This window comes from Cervus canadensis, chromosome 18 (assembly GCF_019320065.1).
Source record: "Cervus canadensis isolate Bull #8, Minnesota chromosome 18, ASM1932006v1, whole genome shotgun sequence".
NCBI lineage: Eukaryota > Metazoa > Chordata > Mammalia > Artiodactyla > Cervidae > Cervus > Cervus canadensis.
The window spans coordinates 58,433,824-58,454,637 of NC_057403.1; the positions used below are offsets into that span (position 1 = coordinate 58,433,824).

Sequence of the window (20,814 nt, forward strand, 5' to 3'; positions counted from 1 at the left end):
AACAAGAGGAAGCCTTTGATACAAGAATCCGGTGGGGAGTCTGCCATCAACCAGCTGCGTGGCCTTGAGCAAGTTAATATATTAAATATACTGAATTCAGTTTATTTACTCATTCATTTGGCTGGCTTTGTGAAGAATGGCATGTTCTACTCTAAGCAGAGAAAGCAAAATAAATGGTGTGAGAGTGAAGTAAGTCAGAAAGAGAAAAACAAGTATGATCTATTAGCACGTATATACGGAATCTAGAAAAATGGTACTGATGAACATATTTGCAGGGAGGAAGAGAGACGCAGACACAGAACAGATTTTTGGACATAGCGGGGCGGGGGCGGGGGGGGGGGGCAAGGAGAGGGTGGGACGAATTGAGAGAGTGGCATCAGAGCATACATATTGCCATATGTAAAATAGCTACGGGAAGTTGCTCTATAGCCCAGGGAGCTCCTCTGGGCACTCTGTGACAACCTGGGGGGTGGGATGGGGGCGGTGGGAGGGAGGTTCAGAGAGGAGGGGACGTATGAATACTTACAGCTGATTCGCGAGGCATGGCAGAAGCCAGCACAGTATTTTAAAGCAATTATCCCCTAACTAAAAATAAGTTTAAAAAATAAATAAATGGTGTCTGCAGAGGCTCAGGGCAAGAGAGAGCTGGTGACCAAGGGAGGCCACGGTGACTGGAGAATAATCAGTGGGGGTGGGGAGGAAGACGAGGGGAGACACCTCTGCACCTTCTGGACCAGAGCTGCACTTCTTTCCGAGTGTGACAAGCTGCTGCTGCAGTGAGAGCTATGCCCCAGCTGACGCTTCAGTACCAGCTGCCGGACAGGACTCCATCCCTCTCGGCTTCCTGTACAGACTCTGAAGGTGTCTGTGGGGCGAGAGACATGTTCTCATATGACCCAGTAATTCCACTCCAGGTATTGACCAAAGAGAAATGAGAACATGCATTCCCCAGCACCTGGTACACAGCAGCTGCTCAGAGAAATATTGTTCACAGTGACCAAAGGGTGGAGACAACCCAGACGTCCACCCACTAATGGGTGGATCAGCAGAACATGGTGTTCAGTGGAATATTAGTCAGCCGTGAAAAGGAATGAAGTACACACACGCATGCTACAACTCAGATGAACTCTGACAGCATTAAGTAAAAGAAATCAGATGCAGAGAACCACATTTTGTATGAATCTGTTTATATGGAATGTCCAGAACTGGCAAATCTATAGAGACAGAAAGTGGATTGGTGATCACTAATTAGGAGAAATGTAAAGTGATGGATGGCTGGTTTAGGGGGAGGTGATGAAAATGCTCTAGAATTAGATAGGGGTGAAGGGTTGTGCAACCTTGTGCATATATATATATATTTAAAAACCTGAATTGTGCAGTATACTTTAAATGCATGGTATCCGAATTTTATCTCAATAGAGCTACTTTTTTTTTTAATGTGGTGAGTGCACAAAGATGGATGGGGATGGACCCAAGGTGGGATCCACAGATGTTGGTTCCTGATGACATGTGAGGGGAGAGAAAGCCAGCAATAGAGGCTGTCCGCCTGGTTTCCCACTTGAGGCTGCGGCTCTGGACTCTTCCTCACACATGTTCACAGTCAGTACCTACCTGATGGTTCTCCCCCACGTCTACCTCTTTCTTCTTATTGGAGTGTGAGCTGGGGTGGGGGAACACTTTGAGGAAGGGCCTTTACTTTTTGTAGGTGAATCAGAAAACCTTCTTCTTGGTGACCTCTTCACTCTCGGTGGCTGGAAGAACTTGACCTTTGACTGACCCCAGGGATGCTGGGGGAACAGGCTCGGGACAACAGAGCATCGCAAACAGCGGGTTTTTCATGGGAAGGATGTGGTACATTCTGATTGCAGATGGCTTTCCCCAGTTAGCCGTCAACGTATAGCGAGAGAATGATGGTTCTTCTTTTACTTAGAAACTTATCTTAGCTTTTCGTGCACAAGTTAAGTGTCATTTCTGGTAAAGTCAGAAAGAGAAAGAACATTCTTTTGTGCTGATGAGAAATGAAGATAGAATTAAAAAAAAAAAGACCCAGGAACACATAATTCATTAACATTAGGCATCAAGTTCTCATGTCATTTGGGGAGGAAGGTTGCGTTTTAATTTGGTTTGAATCATGCTGACAGATAATGAATGCACTTTTGTCCTTCCAGGGCTGTTCGAGGCTGGGGCAGAACGTAGCTTTCCTCATTGGACCCTGAGACAAGGAGATGCCCTCTGGCCCCAGAGAGCACCCCAGGAAGACTGGCTTAACATCCACAGCGATTGCTCATTTCCAAAGTGACTGACTTTTCATTCGTGTGATAAGCTGTGTTCCTTTGGAGTTAAAGGGGATAAAGATGAGATTCCCTCCTCCCCGCCCTCCAAGAGCTCACAGGTACATGGAGATAAATAGCCAGTGATGAACCATAACAGATGTATTCAGAGGGTGATACGAGAAGCGTTGGCTGGTGCTTGGGTGGGTTCATGTTTCGCGTGAGTGACCCAGGTGAGCGCGTGGTTAAGATGCCACTGGCCTTTTATCATCATTGCTGTTGTTTTAGTTATTGCTCAGTGGTGTCTGACTCCTTGCAACCCCATGGACCATAGCCTGCCAGGTTCCTCTGTCCATGGGGTTCTTGAGGCAAGAATACTGGAGTGGGTTGCCATGCTCTCCTCCAGGGGATCTTCCAGACCCAGGGATCAAACCCGAGTCTCCGGCACTGGCAGACGGATTCTTTACCACGGAGCCACCAGGCAAGCCTTTTATAGAGGCCCCTATAAACCATGTGCTGGGGGTGTGGGGAAGAGAAATAAGGGACTTGGATCGTTATTTTCTTTTCTTCCATTCAAACATCATCTGAAGCCTGCACTCAAGTCCAAAGGCCTGGGGTGCTCTCCTGGGATTTCTCCAGGCTTCAGTTAGCCCTCAAGTCCCATCTTTCAAAGGCCAAGTGGTTTGGTGGCTCCCCGCCCTCAACCAGATCCCCCTTCCTCCTCCGCCCCGCCCTGACTTCCCATCAGGGGAGGCAGAGAGGAGGCGGCTGTTGTTTCCCAAGCCTCCACCTCCTCCTCGTGCCCTGCGCGCCTGCCCTCGCCCGCAGTCATCCTGGCTGCCCGTGTGGGAGGCGGCTCACCGCACGCTGGGCCCGCAAGGCTCCCCCGCGCCCCCTCGGGGACCGCGCGCGCTCACGTGCGGCCTCACGCTCGCCCTCCGTTCCCAGGCCCCGCTGCCCGCTACGCCCTGGCAGGTGGCCCATCGAGGTTGACCAAGAGTGGGGCCGTGACCCGTTTCTGCCTCCTGGGCACAGGCAGGGGCAGAAGCGGGGCTGTGGTCTGCCCCTCCAACTTCCTGGTTGCCAGCTCAGGCGCCCAGACGGAGCTGCCCAGCCATCGCCTCTGAAAAAACCAGCAGGCTGGTAACCATCGCCTCGTTATCCGCAGGCTGAGCCCACGTGGTGCTGAATCCCCAGGAGGATGACCAGGGAAACCCGCGGACCGTCAGCCTCCGCGGAGTGACTTTTCCCCTTAACTCCCAGACTCCAGGCCAACTAGACCCTGGCTCATTAGCACCGCGCACCAACAGCAGTTGGGGAGGAGGTCACTCTGGTACACACTTTTCTTTCTCTCTCAGCCACAGAACTTCCTCCAAGGAACAGGCACTCAACCTCCGGTTCTCAGAAGCAAAAACAAGCCGAGTCACGCATTTCTATGAATTCGCTCAGAAAGCCGATGATCAGTAATCACACTGAACGCGGGCGTCAGACTCATCACGGATCTCGCCTGGAAGGGAGCCTCCCGGGGAAGAGGGGCGCTCCCGTCACAGCTAAGTGACCAACACCTCAGCGGGGACAAGGAAGAGGACGGGGTTGTCTCTTGCAAAGAGTGCAGACCAGGGCTCAGGAAGGTCAAGGTCTCCTCCCAGCCCCACCGCCCCATCGCAGCTCGGGCAGGCCTTGGGAAGCCGAAAGCTCTGGACCAGAGGGTTCTTAGCTGTCAGGATGAGACACAGGTTGGTGGATGACCGATTGAAACGATGTGTTTCTACGAAGGGAGTGGTACCTCCGCACATACACTGACTCCTCCCAGTGTCTCCCAAGTTGGAAATAAGAAGGAAGCCAATTTTCAGCTGCCACTTGTCAAGCACTGTGTGGGGATACTCCCACCCACTCTGAAACAGAAGCAGCTTTGATGGGCTCCACAAGCAGGATTATAGACTTCTAAGATGCATGTCTGTGGTCCTCTGATGTAGCTCTGACATTTTACAGAGAAGAACGATCCCTGAACATCTCATGCAGAAAGATGAGTTAAGACAGGGTGTAAGTACCTACTCCCTTAGAACAATGGGAAAGCCCCGCCCCTGAGGATGTCCTCTGTAGTGACCCCCCAACCCTGTAAGTTCTGTAAGGGTCCGTGGCCTTAACTTCAGGACCGCCCAGCGCTCACCTGGCCCTGCCGTTCTTTCTCACTCCCACCGAATGTCTCCATTCTCTGCGCCCACGTGACAACGTGAGCACGGTGGTCAACCCTGGCTTTATTATTATTTTTTTCCCCTGTGTCTTTTCTCCTTTCATTTGTTTAGTGTGTGTTTTGCCTTCCCAATTCCTGTTGTATAACATCAGAATTTGTGCCAGACATCTATAGACAAGGATTTGGCAATAAGGGCACTTGCAATGAGACTGTGTCACTGTATTTGGAGGAGTTAGGTGAACAGAGAGTTAGGTTTTAGTTAGATCCACGCAGGGCAGAATGATGGATGCGTTCATCCAGTGGTACCAGTGAACCCTGAACTGAACTCGAGAAGACACAGCTATAAACCTTCAAGAGAATATTCCACTCTATCCAAAATCCTTGGAACGACGGGGAACCAGTGAGAATGAGCCAGTTGAGGTGCACTTCTGTCTGTGAGGTGTGCTCTGTCACGATGGAGCTTCAGGAAGGCTGGCTGAGGTTGTTCAGGAGAAATTCTCTTCTTCCTCAAGTGGAATGGGATGATCAGAGGGACTTCTGCAGAGAGGTGAATAGATCCCAGTGAGGGGAAAAAATAATCCTCGGTGAGATATTTAATTCTGGAAAACCAAAACGCAAAATATACTCAGGGCTGGCAGCAGCGAGGCGCATAGACATGGTAAGAGTTTTACTTTTCTGTCAGATTCTCCAGGTTGTCTTCTTACTTAGAGCAGGAGGAAAGTAACAGCCGTTCTTTTGGTCACCAATAAGCTGTTTTACGTATATTCAGAGGAGCCGACGTTCTTGTTGTATCCAAGAGGCAACGATGTGCTTGTGCCTGGAAGACACTCAAAGAAGTTCAGAAAACTACTGCTTCAGTGGCCTTTCGCGTGTCCCCTGGAGCTGCTGAAAGAGAGTTGTACCCTGTGCATAAAAACGGGAGGGTGGACAGACAGGCAGATGGAATGATATATAGCTATGGAGGAGCAGCAGGGGTTGTTTTTTTTTAATCCCTTCATCTGCCCAACTAACAGGGCTTCCTAGGTGGCGCACTGGTGAAGAATCCGCCTGCCAATGTAAGGAGACACGGGTTCGATCCCTGGGTCCTGAAGATCCCCTGGAGGAGGAAATGACAACCCACTCCAGTATCCTTGCCTGGGAAATCCCGCGGACGGAGGAGCCTGGCCGGCCACAGTCCATGGGGTCTCAAAGAGTCAGATGTGGCTGAGCAAATGAGCACACTGCCCAACTAACAGAAAGCCTGACACTTAATGATTTCAGTCAGGGCCAACTGGTCACTCCGTTTTAAGACTTGGGGAAACTCAGAGTCGCCCTGCACACTGGGGTGTTCGCTCCTTCGTCAAGACCTAGGGATTCAGATGCGTCATCAGTGTCTTCGTCCCACAGTGAGGCACATGAGCAAGCTCTCAGGGGTAATTTGAGGATTCCCGCTCCTTAAGATGGTTTCTGAAAATCCTGCCATTAGTAGGATGAAAAACAAGAGTGGGCTGGAGGCTGGTGAAGGAAAGCTTGCCCCCTTCCACGTCTGTCACAAGAAAGTCTAAAGAAAAATCCCAACACTCTTGCTGACAACCTCCCCATTCCTGGCTCAAGACACTGTCCCCATCAGGGGAGGTGTCCCCATGGCCCGAGTCACCACGAGTCCATCATTTTCAAGTGTGTTGACCTCAGAGCCCCCATATTCGTGGAAAGATGACACAAAAGGGACAAAATTAGAACCAAAAAACAAGTCAGGCATGCACATGTTCATTTTGCAGAGAAACCTGTCCTTCCCTTAGTGCAGGTTTCTGTTTGAATCAACCAAGAAGATGATAGTTTAAGGCAATGAGATCGCCGGAGTTACCACTGAGATCGTCACCATGCTCTCTGGAGGAAAAGAGCCCGTAGACTGTGTGTCATCAGCTCTTTGTGCCCGGAGATAGTTTCTGTCCCTCTTGGCCAGAACCTTTCTAGAAAGTATTCTGACTTTCCTACTCTCTCACTGTGGTAGAATTTGAATCTGTTCCACAAGCTTTCACATAGGAGCACCTGGAACTCAGGTGCTGGTTCAAGTTTGCTTGAACCAGGAAACAGAGGTGAAACGTAAGACCCCTGGGTCAAGATGCTCTCAGAATCATGAGGGGAACAGAGGGTCACAAGGCAGTTACAAAAGACATGAGGAGGGGTGGGATCCTGGTGACGAAAAAGGCCTGCATCTTGAAACCCATAAACCTATGCGTGTAATAAAATTGTATTCGATTCCTTCCAGCTGCATGTGGATCTATGGTTGCCTTGAATGTTTTAAAAAGTCAAACAGATATGGATAATTTCAACACACAGTTACAAACGTCATGCCGGTATCGGAGCATGGAGTGGAAATACACCATCTCACTTGGATTAGGGAGAAGCAGCCAAAGCAGGTCTCCCACGGAAGGGGACCTCAGCACAGGTAAATGCAAGGATCAGGGAAAGGCAATCAGTGTAGACAGTGACCCCTCCCCCCAGCCAACTCTCCCGCCCGTCTATTGCTGCCTCTCTGAGTTTGAGCCACCTCTTTTAGACCTGAAAGAATGCCTGCTTGAATCTGTAACAATCTCCCTTTCTCCCCCTCTCTTACAGGTCATTTGGCTGTTGAAGAAACTGGAACATTCGTCTTAGTGAATTGCCCATATTCCGGATGTGGATGACTGCTTCTTCACGGGGTCTGGCTCATTTCTCTCCCCTCTGTGTTTCGCGATAGTAAAGTCTGGCCCCATCGTCGGCCTCACCATCTTCACGTTTCCACCACATGGTTCCAGCATTGTTGGAAAGGTGGGAGTGTGGACAATTGAGTGCTAGCTTCTAGAAGTCTAATTCCCCCAGCATGTAACTTAAAATCAAGCCTTTCCTCCACGCCACGTAGAACAAGGACTGCAATCTGACGTTGGCACTCAGGTTGGGAAAGTGATTCTGGTACAGAGACAGTGCAAGGACTTGTGCAATGGCCAAGCAGGGCCGGCCCTGCAGCTGCCTTCAGAGCAGGCAGTTTCTGGAAACAGACCTTTCTGACGGTAAGTTCCAATAAAGCGGGTGGGTGTTATATTAATGACTAGACTCTTAGTCACCTTGAGGGAACTGAGAGCAGATGACACCAGGACAGTGGAGGGAGGTGAGATGTTTGCAGTTTAGATCGCAGATGTGAGCTTAATCTCAGGAGCATTTTCATAATCGCCTGATGCTTAGATGCCGTGCCTCACATACTGCTTATGAGGCTACCAGGTGGGAGGCAGGGGTGAAGTGAGGAAGCCCAAGCTGTTACTTGCCTTAAAACCTAGGCTCTGAGAAGGCCAGGAAAAGGGATATACTTCATCCTTAAGACAAAAATCTTCACTCTTCAGCTCAGCCTGGGCATTTTAGCACTCCAAAACAACCCACGAATAGACCACAGCATATTGTGTGTGTGTACGTGTGTGTGTGTGTATGTGTGTGTGTTAGTTGCTCAGCCAACTCAGTTGTTGACTGAGTTGACTGCTCAGTTGTCCCACTCTTTGCAGCCTCAGGGACTATAGCCTACCAGGCTCCTGTCCATGGAATTCTCCAGGCAAAAATATTGGAGTGGGTAGCTTAGCAAACACCAATTCAGAGATAGCAACAGAGATTTCAAAAATGAGAAAGGAATTTCTCTTTTTTTAAAGAGAGAACGATTAAGTGTTGAGCACAAAAGCTCGGTATCATTTGCTCTTGACCCTTCACTCCTTTTCCACCTGCCAATAAACAGATTTCCTGGGGTCTTATCCACTGGAAGGGTCCAGTTAGACTGTCTTAGGGACACAGAGTCAATCTGACATCACTAAACAGCCACCAGCAGTGGAGGCCAGAGGGCTGTAGGTCTAGAAATTTCAGCTCATTTGAGCTTTCCTCAAAATCCCTTCTTTTGATTCTTTGTACATCTCGGATGACAGAGCAGACACACGAATGTAATAATGATGCTGTTGCCATGACAGAGATGGGGCTCTGCAACTAAAGGATGCTCATGGTCCACACAGAGTGCCTCACTGTGTCAGCTGGCCAACACTTACCCGGTACCCCGGATGCTCCAGGCAGGGGGCAGGTGTTCTCAGAATGGACCACTTCCTCGGGAATCCCTGGTGGTCCAGGGACTAGGACTCCAGGCTTTCATTGCCAAGGGCCCAGGTTTGATCCCTGGTCAGGGGAACTACGATCTCACAAGCCACGAGGCAATGAAAAAAAAAAAAAGAAAAAGGACCACTTCCCAATGCCTCCTGTGACATGATGCGTGGTGTGATTTTATATACAATGAGGTGTTAGGTAATACTATACTAAGTTATACTATGCTATATCACGTTACATTGTAGAGTATAACATAGTATATATTGTTTGCCTCTGTGTTTCTTGCATGTCTCCCCCTCACACTCGATGATAAGAAGGCCGGAGCATGAACTTTGCCACCACGCTGCATTCATTCATACCTGTACCACTCACCAGCTGACAGACCTTGGAAACGCTCCATAATGTTTCTGCTCCTTAGCTTCCTTCTGAGCCAAACAGAAAGAGCAGCACGTGTCTCCATGGGCTACTGTGAAAAGCCAGTGCGTTAGAGCCGAGGGCAAGCCCTGGGTGAGTAACTCCCACGTTCTGGCGGTCAGTCACGTCATCGCTTAGTGATGGGCTCCAGGCCACGGCGCACGGCTCCTCCCTCACACTCAGCGATTTCCCGGGTCCCTGCCCATCTGTTTCTGAGTCTCACGTGAAAGTGTTAGTTGCTCAGCCATGTTCAACTCTCTGCATGTAGCACGCCCCTATCCTCCGTCCATGGGATTCTTCAGGCAAGAGTACTGGAGTGGGTTGCCATGTCCTTCTCCAGGGGATCTTCCCAACCCAGGGATCGAACCCAGATCTCCCACATTGGAGGCAGGTTCTTTACTGTCTGAGCTGCCAGAGAAGTGTCAGTCAACATATTTCATCCCTTTGCTATAAAGACTGGAGCAGGGTGGGCCGATAACTAGTCAAATGGTTTGACCTCAGCCTTGGCTTTGATTTGCCCAACTGGGACTTCAGACCGACCCCCATGGGACCTATGGCAGCTGGAGCCCCCTGGAGACCTGGGCGGGAATCCAGGAAGGCAGGCGGGAGGAAGCAGGACCCAGGGCAGCGTGGGGCTCCCGCCCAGCCTGCAGCCAGCCCTGTCTCTGCACCGTTTGGGCCCCTAAGTTCGCTTTTGGCGTATGTCAGTTTCCGTCAAAGTTTCTCCATTGGAGCTCAGAGAGGCCCAGAAGTTGACACCCCACCGTAGGCCGAAGATCGAGACTCGGAGAGCACGTCAAGAACTCAGAGATGACACAGCCAAGAAGTAGCAGCAGCCACTGCACCGTGCTCTCCCAAAGCCTCAGAGGCCTTGGAAGAGAGGTCAGGATACACCCGTGGGTGTATAAATAGGGTGAGTAAAAGGCAGGAGTTGGGAGGGCTTCTGGGAGCAGCGGCGATTGCACTGACGCCTAAGCTTTATTAAATGCCTGCCCGACATCAGCCCCGGTGCTCAGAGCTTAGCACAGCCTTGCAGAGGGGCCGTGCTGGGGGATGAGCGCGGTGTGTGGGCATGTGGAAACGGGGACAGGCTGGCTTTCTGACACTTGCAGATTACAAAAGAGTGTCCGTGTGCCTCGAAGCCCCGGGGGAGGCAGCCGTGACTCAAGGCTGGAAGGAGGCCCGAGGCGGCGGCGGCGGCAGCCAGCACTGGAATCCAGACGACACACCTGGGTGCACCCGGGCGTTTCAGCGCCCCTGCAGAGTCCCGTCCCAGCAGGATCTGCCGGCACCCACCTCGCTCCCGGGGCCCGCGCGTCTCCAGCGTGTCTCCAGCCAGGTCTGGCTCAGGAGGACACGGGCGCATCAGCGTGCGAGATAAGCTTCCTGGTAACCGAGGAGGGGCCCGTGAGATGCACGGGAGGGGAGTGTAGGAGCTGCCTCCTTGCAATATAGGAGCCAGCCACCCCCTCTCACAGGCGCGTTTTCTGGGACACTTGGCAGGACATTCCTTATGCCTTGGCACTTCAGAAAATGTCGCAAGGAGCCAGAGCGCTTGTGTGTGTATATATATATTTATATATGATCATGCTCAGTCACGTCTGACTCTGTGCGACCCCATGGACTGTAGCCCACCAGGCTCCTCTGTCCAGGGGATTCTCCAGGCAAGAACACTGGAGTGGGTTGCCATCCCTCCTCCAGGGGATCTTCCCGGCCCAGGGTTTGAAGCCCCATCTCTTGTGTCTCCTGCACTGGCGGGCAGCTTCTTCACCACTAGCACCACCTAGGATGCCACTTCCATTTGATAGACATTTGTTGAGCACCTACTGTATGCTGAGCACTGCAGTAGGTGAAGACGATGGAGAGGTGAGAGGTGTGCTCCCGGCTTCAGCATGCTGCCAGGGCAGGTGAGGAACTGACGCGGCACCAGGAGGACACGGAGGCAGTGGGCACGGGGAGGGGGACAGCGAGCCTACCCCGGACCTGGAGAGGAATCGGACTGAGCCAGGAGACAGGATGGAGGGCACGCGGGGAAGGGGGCGCTCCGGTGGGCAAAAGCGTGCAGAGACTCACGAGAATGGGAAAGAGAGGAACTCTGCCAGGTCCCGGGATGACTACAGCCTGAAGGTGGAAGCAGAGGAGACAGAAGGGAAGGCATTTCCCGAGACCCTCGTGTGCACGAGGCGCCATAGATGGAAACGGTGCACGCAGGACTTCGGCACAGCCCTCGGCTCGTACTAACAGGTCCGTTCTCTTGAGCACTTACCAGCAGCCGGCTGACGTGTGCAAGCCCTGGGTACACATGCTCACTGTGTGACATGCTCCCACCTTTGACCCAGGAGTAGACTCTGGCCCAGAGAATCGCCCAGGCCTCACACCTGGGACGGAGCAGGATTCAGGCCTCCTGGAGGCCTGGCACCAAAGGCAGCATCTCCTGGCTCAGCCCCCCAGAAATCCACGCTTCACCCTCTCAGTTCTCTGCCCCCCAAAGGCTGTAAACAGCATTGACCTACAACTCCAGCATGCTGTGGTCTGGAGATGCGGGAGGCTTTGGCCCTCCCATTCTGCCCCTGCCACGCTGGCTCTGTCGTTTTGACCCCAAAGATACTCTGACTTTGGCACCACGGCCCACCAGTGCTTTGCAACACCCCGGCATGTCAGCTCTGACTATATGGTGTCTGGTCTGCACTTACCTACCCTGTATTCAGCATCAAAGGGCTGAGAAGTTTACCTCTGTGCAATCCAGGTGTTTTTTTTTTGTTTTTTTTTTTTTAACCTCTTCATGCAGTTCAGCCCAATTTCACCTAGAGAAATGGGCTGAAGAAGACAGAGAAGCTTTGCTGAGGTCAGAGGGTGAACCAGCACCCTGTCTCCATGCCGACCCCCCTTCCCCGACCTGCCAGCACCCACATGATCAGCCCAGATCAGCAGCTCTTCGTGCAGCCTGGAGCCCACAGAGACGCTCACCCAAGAGTCCCCATCCTTCCTCCAGGCCCGATGACGACTCCGCCTGGTCCACTCTGACAGCCGGCCCCAAGCTCTCAAGCAGGACACAGACCCTGGACGACCGGTCATAAATGCTCACCGGCTCCCTCCTGCTTTCATGCCCAGCTTTCTCTGCAAGGAGAAGCGAAGGGAGCCACAAAGGGCAGAGTCTGCAAAAGTCTGCACGTTGAGCTCCTTTCAAGAGGGGCCGGGGGGACCAGTGGCAGCTCAAAGGTGGACACTGGCAACTCTGAACTCTTCTGTTCAAGAAAGCGCCTCAGAGCCTCGCGGCTTCAAAACTGGCATTGGGAAATGGCAGGGAAGGTGGTGGTGGAAACGAGAGAAGCAGCAAGGGGGAAGGAACACACCGCAAAGTCTTTTATACACACTCAGAGCTCTTCTGCTTAGGTTTTCTAGGTTACATCTATTTTTTATTAGTCTCTGAGGTCCCAGCTTTGGACAACTACTGTGTATTTTGACAGGGCAGAGGTTTACAGAGGTCAGAGCAGGTGAAACTTTAAACAGCTATCGAAGTTACCTGCCATCCTTGACAGAGAGCTGTGTCGATATCATAAAAAAAAGTAAAGTTGTTTTAGAATTGATTAGAAGCGTAGGTGTACGACATCCCCATGGGGTTTAAAACGAAACCAGTTACCAAATAGGCCAGTTCCATTGTTTCCACTTTATTGGGGCAAAATTGACAAATATAAATTGCACATATTTCAGGTATACGCTGTAATGTTCTGGTACGCATATAAATTGTGAAATAACCACCACAACCACACTAGTTAATACATCCATTACATCACAGTTACTATTTTCTTTGTGTGTGTGTGTGTGTGTGTGTGTGTGGTGTGTTAAGAGCACTTAAGATCTACTCTCTTAGCAAATTACAATACACAGTATACAGTACAGTATTGGTCATTACAGCCAACATGCTGTCAAGTAGATCTCCAATAGGTACAATAGGTACAATTTGTCATATACCTCCTGCATAACTGACACTTTGTACCCTTGGATCAACTTCTCCCCATTTTCCTCCACCCTTTACTCTGCCATCAGCACCGTTCTAATCTCGATTCTGTTAAGTGTGACCTTTTCAGATTCCACATATAAATGCGATCATATGGTATTTGTCTTTCTGTGTCTGGCTTATTTCACTTAGTACAGCGTTCTCCAGGTTCATCCACGTTGTCACAGATGGCAGGATCACTTTCTTTTTTAAGGCTGAATAATATTCCCTTGTATATCATGTATCAGATTCTCTTTATCCCTTCACCTATGGATGGATACTTAGGCTGTTTCCATATCCTGGCTATTGTAAGTAATGCTGTGATAAACATGGGACTCCAGATGGCTCTTTGAGATACTGGTTTCATTTCCCTTGGATACATACCCATAAGGGGAGTTGCTGAACCATATGGTAGTTCTGTTTTTGATTTTCTGAGAAGCCTCCATACTGTTTTCCACAGTAGCTGCACCAGTTGACATTCCTGCCAACAGCGCACAAGAGTTCCCTTTTTGCCGCGTCCTTGCCAGCTCTCGTTATCTTTTGTCTTTTTGATAATAGCTATCCTAACAGGTGGGGGGTGATAGCTCATGGTAGTTTTGACTTGCATTTCCCTGCTGATTTGGTGGTGTTTTAGGCCCATTTCATTTAGAATGTCCACTAGGGGACTCAAATAACCCAGCGAGTCATTTTGTGTGTTGATGAGGGGCTGAGAGGGGCCGTCGAGGCTTGGTCCCTGTGATGCTGTCATCAACAGCTCAGGGAGGGCTGGAAGGGCAGAAGGGCTCCAGCCACTGAGGGAGCTGCCCTGCATCCTCCCGTGGAGCAGACACTTCACAGGCACAATCTCTGACCCTGACCAGCACCCTTTTTGCAGGTGAGGGTCCTGTTTCCGAGAGGTGAAGTCACAGAAAAAGCATACCCATTTCATTGGCAGCTGCCACAGAGGTGGAAAGCAAACTAAACCTAGTTGTTGGCACATTCTAGATCCGAAGAGAGATTTGGACAGGCAGGGACCAGGCTCAACAGAAGGAGACGGATGGATCCTACGGGAGATCATTGCATGTTTCAATGCTTGGGTTCAAAAATGCAAGCCCACAAACGGAGGAGTGGGGAGGGGCGAGGAGAAGAGGCCTGGGGCCAGCCCTGGTGGGTCACTGCTGGGCTGCATCTGCCGGAGAGACCGGGGAAGTCACGGCATGCACGGGAGCAGACGGACTGCGGCTCCCGGAGGTGGAGGGCGGCGCCTGCTCTGTGATGAGACGCTCACACCTGGGGATCTGGGTTCAGCTCTGGAATCTGAACCCTAAGAGCAGGGCAGCAGTCGGGAGGCAGGGGCACTTGAAATTCAGGCATTTTTCAACGTGCTGAAGGCACTGGCCATGTCCAGAAGTGAAAAGGAATGGATGGTGGGGAAAGGGTGTCAGAGTGGCTATCTTCTCCTCCTGGGACACCCCGAGTGGTGTAAGGGCTCATCATATCCTTTCAAGTGTTTAAAATCTAGACTCATGTACAGAAGAAAGGGATACGACTCGATACTAGACAGACAAAAAGCTTCTCCTGACAAGTCTCAGCACTGTGGGAAGACAGATGGACAGGGTGGACGGTAAAATAGGGAGGCAGTGAGCACCCAGTCACTGGAGGTAATCAAGTACATGCTGTCAGGGCCCCATGCAGACTTGTGTGGGTGCTACTCACTTTGCTTTCCATGAACTCCTTCTTCCGCAAGGAAACCTGATTATATTGTATAGCTGTGTTGGTATAATGACAGATGTGATACATGCTCGATGATTTTCACTTCTTTAACTCTGACTTTAGAAGAAATGCAGATGTCCTCCTGGGCCCCTGACGGTCTCATGGGCCGCTGTGCTGACCATGTGCCGGCCCGTGCTGCAAAGCAAGAGTCCCAGTGATTGTACATTGGAGGGAGGGTGTTAAAGTCAGACTTCTACACTCTCCCTAGTCTGAGGTTCTCCCCAAAGAATGGGGGCGTGCCCAAGCTGCTTTCTGAGATTGTCAGGGTGAAGAATGGTGTGCCTGCTACAGTTCTACTCTGCAGAGAGTATACACCCGGACCCCAATTATCACAGATGGTAACGCCTGAGACCATAATTAGGGGGCCAGGGTGGAGATGAGGGACAGTGGTTCCTTTGTTTGATGTCCTCCCCTTTGGGTCTGGTTCAAACGTTTCTATTTAACCAATAACATGGATCATAGTTTATAAAACAACTAAATAAGAATACTAGCAAAAGGATCTATAAATCTGACTTTCATTTTTATTAGGGGCGGGAGGGGTTGTCCCGCCCAATTCTCTGTTCTCCATCGGACCAGGAACACCTTCATCAGGGATGAGGCCGTGAGGGTGTCCCTGGGCAGGTGGGGTGTTTCCAGTGCCCAGAACAACATGTGCAAAAGCTCAACAAAAGCCTCGATGCAACCAAGAACAGATATAACACTGGCCACAAGGGATCTCTCCTCTCCAGTCCAGCCAAACAAACTCAGAAACACAGAGATTCAGAAACCCTCTGCCTCAGCAGAGTCCTCCGGTCAACATGCACGCATTTAAGCCTGGTTTTCTGTTTTCTAGGACTCGAGGTTCCAGCTCGCAGGGCACATGGCTGCTAAATGCCACTGGGCCAGGACCTAAGAATCACCCCAGACCCAGGGGGAGGAAGGAAAGTGACCGAAACTCTACGGAGTCTGTCCCCTGACGTCTCCTGCATGGAAGACACAGCGGAACCAATGCTGCCCCACTGTCAGGCCTGTTGCCGTAGTCCTGCTTTTTGTAAAAAATCAGTTCTGACTTCAGCACGATAAGCCTTCGAAGGGCTGAATGCTTTCGGGACAAATTCCCTCCGTGGTGTAGCTCTGTGAATAAGATCAAAAGGGTATTAATGATGGAATGGTGAATTGCAAGTGGTTCCTAACTGAAGGAGAAGAAAAAGCTAGGGAGATATCTCTGTTCTGGAAAAAAGGAAAGAAGGAAAAAAGAAAAGAGAAAAAGAGACAGGCATGGGAATCTGTTGATTTGGAATGGTGAGAACAGGAAAGAGGCCTCTACCTTTGACTCTCTCTCTGGTGCCTAAACCCCAAAGAAGGCCTTTCGCTCAGATGCTGGTGTGCACGCAGAGCTGTTGATTAACCCCCTCCCGTCCGCCGGGCCTCACTGGGTGTCTTGGTTGGATGAGGAAAGGATGGGAGCTGGAGTTAAGACTGGGAGGCGGTCCTAGGAATTCTCACTCGAGAAAACATCTGGCTTTCCCACATCTCTGGTGCAAAACAAACAAGAACCTGACTAAATGAGGTGCACTGTTCTAAGGTAGAGTCCTTTGGGAGCCTGACACAAAGAAACAAAACCAGCAACATAAACAAGGCCCCAAACTCTGGCAACCAGGTATACTTGCAACCATGGTCTTTCACAAAGGCACAGATGACCAGTGGCAGGGTTTTTTGTTTTTTTCAGAATCCACTTTCCAGTAAACCAATCTAAACAGTGTATGAAGACCCCAGACCCTTCTTCTGCCCTTTCCCCCTGCCCCCCACCAGGCACAACCCCCCATCAAAATGGTATACCCGCCAACAGAGAAACCTCCAAATCTGATTTATCTATTTTCTGCTCTCTCCTCATGATTACTACCCTCCCCTTAAAGCCTGGCTTCCCTGAAACCAAATGTGAGCCATTCTCTAACTGCACCGGAAAATCAGAATTTATTGTACATATGTTTGTGTTCCACTTAATAAAAAAACCTATATTTTAAGATAAACTTTGTTAGTAATTCATGAGGTAAGTGACTATTTATGCTAATCAGGCAGAAATATATTCTCAAGCATAATGCATTACATAAATTTGAATGCAAAATGTTCAATTATGAAGTAAATACAGGTAATGCAAATAATAAATTACCTCTAATAAAAATTATAAAAGATGTGTCTTCAAAGAGAGAGCGGCTTTAACTTACAACTGTGAATTGCTTAAAGAGAAAAGAATTAATAAATGCTGATTTACTCTGATGATTATTTAGCACATAATTCACCTATTCATAACGACTCCTAGTAATCAGACTGTTGTCTTACATTCTCCAATATGAAGCAAGACTGTTTCCTCAGCAATTTTACCCTTATCAGATTATCTCGTCTGATTCGATTAATTTTCTTCCATGAATCTGCTAACAGTGATTTGTGATTTACTTGCCCTGCTCACTAAAGACTGTTAAAAGGATTTCTCTAACACTCCAGCTAAGAACACGCCATGCCTCATCATTCAGTTCCTCTGAACAACTCTTTCCTCAAATCGATTCAGTTGGTTTCAGAGTGAAATTCAGTGGACACTGGTTAGTTCTGCACCGTAAAATCAGCTCCTGGATAAACAGAGAGTTCAGACGCTACCCTTGATGCATTTTGTTCTTTTTAGATTATATATGTCTCATTCCAACATGATACACCTGAAAGGTGGTAACTCACAATCAGGAAGACCATATTATTTTTCACTTTGAATCATTATAATTTGGATGTAAACAGGGTTTGAATTTTTTTTTTTTTTTGCATGAAGTTGTTATGTACGTACTGACATGAAACCAACACTGTTTTTGATGTGAGGGTTTCACAATCTCCTACGTGATTCGACCCATGCCTTCCTCCCTCCCACCAAATTCCTCTATAAAGATTCACTGCTTTCAGAAAGTTGAATGCTACTGGTTTGAATTGGTCAATAATGACAAACGCGTGGTTTCTAAATTACTCTATATTGTTCTACAGAGATTACCAGAGTATATATAGCACGGGGGTATTAAGCAGTAAGAAAACACAGTTCATATTGTATTTGGATTATATTGGCTAGGAGAGAAGTGAAACAAACAATGTTAGCAAAGAAATCTAAAGAAATGTGGCCTGCTGTAATTGTAGAGATTCAAAAACCTGAATAGTACTAATTAAAATGAGAGAGCTCAATTGTTACAAGAGAAACGCTGCTAACAGAGGACTGTAAATGTTTAGACACCCCTGTGAATCACCAAATAATAAAGGAAAAAGGACAAAAATGAGAATTAAGTTATAAGCCTGGGAGCACCACTGCTCCATGTCTAAAAAATAATTTGTATCTTTTTTTTTTCAAGAGAAAATGGGAGACTATAAAAGACTCTGCAGTGAGAGAAAGAAAAATACCCTGGCTTGACAGCAGTGTACAAAAATAAAATGTGCAGATAATAATACATTTAGCTGCCCAAACATGGGCATTTAATTTCTAGAAATGATACATAATTGCAACAATTAGGTGCATGGCCATGAATCTGTATCTCAAGATCTTCCTCATTAGTGAACTTTGTTTATAAATGTTGTTTATTTATAAATGTAGCAGTTTCAGTGTTCCTAACCAAAAATACTTTGATGGGCGGCAGGGATCTATCTCACAGCTTTTATCAAAAATCCGATGCAAAAGAATTAAAGCAAAAATTGTAATAAAAATGAATTAATTCTTCCTAAGTATACTGAAATTCATATTTTACATTAAAATATAAACTTCAAGCATTTGTGGCTAATAACTTTAAAAAGACTTAGAAAAGTATTGCTACAGACAATGCTAATGACATAATATGTTTATGTAATTTAAGCAGTAAATTTTTCCTCTGAATACATAAGCTGTAATCCCTTAACTTCATTACTAGGTGAAATACTGTTTGACAGAGGAAAGCAAAGAGATTCTGTGAGGCTGCATAAATATTGACATAATCTTCACTCTTTCTTCCCCAAACTGGTTATGGACATATCTCATTCCATCCTAACAAAGTACTCCCATAAAACCCAAGCTACTCTTATAAACATCGTCTCTGCAGTAATGATGAAAAGAAAAAGTGCTTTTCTGGAAAATACCAACAGTGCTGGCCTTTTAGGGTAACGACTTGCCTACAAGCCTTTTGGGGAGTCACTCCTTAGGGATTCCAGGGTTTGCTGAAAGCCAAGGCTGCCAGCATGAGAGAAATGAACACAAGTCTAATCTGGTGTATGAAGCCAGTGAGTGACACCTCAGGTCTCATTATAAATAGTAAAGTATGCAGTCGGGTGGGTGAGAGCATTCTGAAGTGCAATGTTCAAGAAGCTGGCTTAATATATGACTAAGTGTCAGAAGTCAGGTTTTCTGAGAATTACTTTTCAGATAAACAACTTTATAGCACTGCACTTAATCTTACTTACTAGAGACATCTCATTTATCACTGAATTACAAGTAACTTTAATTCTATTGATATTGCCATAAAGCCCGTTGAAAATGCATCCTGGCACTTTTTAAAAAGGGTTTGGGGCCCTGTTTGTTACACGGGATTCTCTTGCATAAGTCTCCCGGGTCCCCTGGGCTCTTTCTCCACAGTCAAAGGGGACGGTGGGGGGAAAAAAATGTTTCCCCGCACCTGCCATCACTGCCTTCAGCCCCTTTCCTGACAAAGTCTGGTTCTCCCACTTGCAGCCAAACTAACTTTCCGCCCCGCTTTCCTCCTCCCACCTAGGGAAACCAGCTTCTTTTCATTTCATCAACAAAACTGGACACGGATCAATTTCAACTGACCTTTGCCGAAAGGTGGCGCTGTTGAGGTAAGAACCAACTCGGTCCAACAATAGTTTTCACTCTTCGACCGTTTTGCAGGCTTTTCAGATTTTTTTTTTTTAATGCACCCTCCTAGCGTCTCCCCCTCCCATAAAATAAGATAAATATGATTAACACCAAGTGCATTTCATTAATTAGAGGAATCAACAGTCCAACATCCAGGCAGGCAGGCTGGTCTTCCAAACGCTGGGTCGGCTCCGCGCCCTCTCGCTTTCCCTCAAATAAATCTCGGCTTCTCCATCTGGCCTATCGCTTTAAAATCTTAGAAACAGAGTTGCTGGTTTTTTCTTTCTTTTTTTTCCTTCCTTTTTCTTTTCTTTTTTTTTTTTTTTTTTTTTTGCAAAGCTTTAGAAGAATCGATGGAGAAAACTGAACAGTTATTAGCATCTGCAACACCCCCGAGGGGAGAAGCAGCCCCGACTCCCGTCCTCCCCAGCCCCCACTCTGGGTTTCCGGACCCGTCCGAGAAACCGCGGTTTAAAACTTAACCCTTCGAGGGGAGCTGGTGAAGGCTGGGGTGTTGGTTCTTTTTTCGCCCCCGTTCCTCCCCACGATCAAGTCTGAAATAATTAAGTGAAATGTAAAAGTGCAAAGGGCGCGCAGGACCCTGATAAACAGGAGTCAGATTTCATAAGGGGGTGGATGAGTATGTGTGTGTGTGTATGAGAGAGAGAAATGAATCCCAAAGGCCAGACTCGGGCCAGAGTCAGAAGCCCGAGGGTGAGGAGCCGGGCTGACCTGACTCCGAGCTTTCCCGGAGTTAATGCGCGTAGGCGTTCGCACCCCCCCACACCCCCCCCAGCCAAGGACTGGAGACGTCAGCAGGCAGCCAGCCCCCGCGCGGAATGACCCCTGAACAACTTATTTCAAGTCCTTTAAAAGAGGCTGATAAAACGGGCTCTCTCTCTCCGCGGACTTGGAGCCGCCCTGGCAGGCGCGCGGCCGGGCGAGGTTGAGCGCGCAGTGGGGACCCCTGCGCTCCTACGCGCGCGCGCGGGCACCGGGGAGAGGGACAAAGAGTTGGGTCCAAGTTTGCGCTCCGCGCACTGCCAGGCTCGGGGAAAGGAAGGTTCCCCCCGGGCGGAAACCTGGGTGCCCTAAGGTGGCGCAAGGAGAAAAATCTACCCGGCGAATTCATGATCCCTGGTGGGGGGTGGGGGGGAGCGGTCAGGAAGGGGTTGGGGGTGGGGGGGAGCAGGCCAACCGTGGCCGACCGAATGGCAGGCGAGCTGGGGCTCCGGAAGGCAGGCCTCTCTAGCTC

The 20,814-nt window shown here is 49.0% G+C and overlaps 1 long non-coding RNA gene across 1 annotated transcript; it reads right to left on the reverse strand.

Moving 5' to 3' along the window:
* Positions 1-756: 756 nt before the first annotated feature.
* On the reverse strand, positions 757-20,723 carry LOC122420914. The gene is made up of 3 exons (XR_006263408.1): positions 19,515-20,723; positions 11,935-14,851; positions 757-865 (listed from the first exon to the last, which is right to left on the reverse strand). It is a non-coding gene; the product is annotated as an uncharacterized LOC122420914 (long non-coding RNA).
* Between the last annotated feature and the right edge of the window lie 91 nt (positions 20,724-20,814).